The sequence below is a fragment of the Notolepis coatsorum genome (assembly GCF_963971535.1).
Source record: "Notolepis coatsorum genome assembly, chromosome: 9".
NCBI lineage: Eukaryota > Metazoa > Chordata > Actinopteri > Aulopiformes > Paralepididae > Notolepis > Notolepis coatsorum.
In genome coordinates, this window is record NC_140173.1 from 149,916,824 (window position 1) to 149,918,702 (window position 1,879).

A 1,879-nucleotide genomic window follows, 5' to 3' on the forward strand; every position below is an offset into this window, starting at 1 on the left:
GCCGTGTCACAGATAGTGTTTTTTTCAAGGCGGACCGCTTTGAAAATCTAAAATATGCTCAGAGCGTTGCCAGAACTCCGGACCTCAATCTGCTTTAGTCTCGCGACTCCCGCGGCTCCGCCACTTGCTCGATTTTGATTGGTCGGTCGAAAGAAGTGACCTTGATGAGCGGCGCTCCTCTCCAAAAGTTGAACCATTTTCAACTTTATGCGCTGGGTGTGAGGTTTGGTGCAATCCCCGCCACACGCTTTTTGAGCGATTGCCACTTCATCACGCAGCTGTCATAGTTTGTGATTAGCGCCCCAGAGGGCTTTATATACCTGGACCTTCCTTCTATCGTTGTCGGGTCGTTCTGGAATACAACTGCATTTGCCTGCTTTTTCCCCGTTGCTGTTCCTGGTCTACTTTCTCTCCAGGACCTTTCCGTGGAGAACGCTGTTGAGAACCTTGTTCCCCGTTTGGAGCTGCGCCTCGTTTTCCCGCTTTACGCGTGCGCTTGGGTGGAACCAAACCCCTCTGTATTATTCTGATTGTGTGTTTTAGAAGAGACACTGAAGATTTCGTTACCCCTCTGGATTGGCTAATTGTGTGTTGTGGGGAACACTGAAGACTGTCACTGTCAATTGGTTCTGGACACAGCTAAGGGAGGGGGAACCACACTGCCTCTGTGTTTCGTTGGACTGTTTCTGATACCTCTCTCTCTCTCCATTTTCCACCTTGAGTAAAAGCTGGGAGTATCTGCAGAGCCGCTACAACGTCACATGCCATTTCCCCACCGCTATCACTAGGAGGATTCTGCAGAGCCGCAGATGACTCTGCCGAAGGCAGTCTCCCTGTTTGTTTGATAATTGTACTTTACCCTTTTTTTGACTCAGTAAATAAATACGCCCTAGTATTTGGCTAACTCTGAACTACCTGTCTGTGCCGTTGCGTTTGAGGTCGGTTACGAACCATAACACTGGGAGCGCTCCGCCCAAAAACGCTAGCCGCCGAGAGCGCTAAAACGTGAGGCGCTGGGATAAGGAGCGCGCCTGTCGCGTCTTTAGCATAGAAATTAATGACAGAAAGGAGCTGGCAACTCACAAAAAGCTGGCTGTGGACACGGCTCCTTAGTCTGCACCTTTTAAACCACAGAAGAGTTTCCTACCTCATCCAATGGAATGAGTCGCTCTCTCGGCATCGATGTAGTCGACATGGTGTTTGTCCTTGTTGTCAAAAATCTGATAGAGAGACAAGACGTTCAACACATTTCACACAGACATCATTCCATAACAGACTCAATACAAAAGAGCACTTGGTTCATGATGCGTCAACCTTTGAGGGTGGGGGGGGGGGATCACATGATATGGGGGACCCTGATGTAACAAGACGAAAGTCTTTCTCTGTCTGCATCCCCTTAACAATTGTATGTATTGAGCCGTACTGTATGTACCCATTCTGCAATCTGGTAATAACATTTTCAATCGACAATCAATCAAGCACTTTCAGACACATTGGGCCTCATCAACAATACCCCCTCCCTCCCTCCACTCCCTCCCTCCTCCCCCCCCCCCCCCCCCCCCCTCCTCCTCCTCCCTCCTCCCTCCCGCCCTCCTCACCATCCATGAGTAGCCGCTCTTGGCAGCCTCCTCCCTCCCCCCTCCTCCCTCCCCTCCTCCCTCCCTCCTCACCATCCATGAGTAGCCGCTCTTGGCAGCCTCCTCCTCCCCTCCTCCCCCCCTCCCCCCCCTCCCTCCCTCCCTCCCTCCATGAGTAGCCGCTCTTGGTAGCCTCCTCCCCCCTCCCTCCCTCCCCTCCCCTCCCCTCCCTCCCTCCCCTCCCTCCCTCCTCACCATCCATGAGTAGCCGCTCTTGGCAGCCTCCTCCCCCCCCCCCCCCT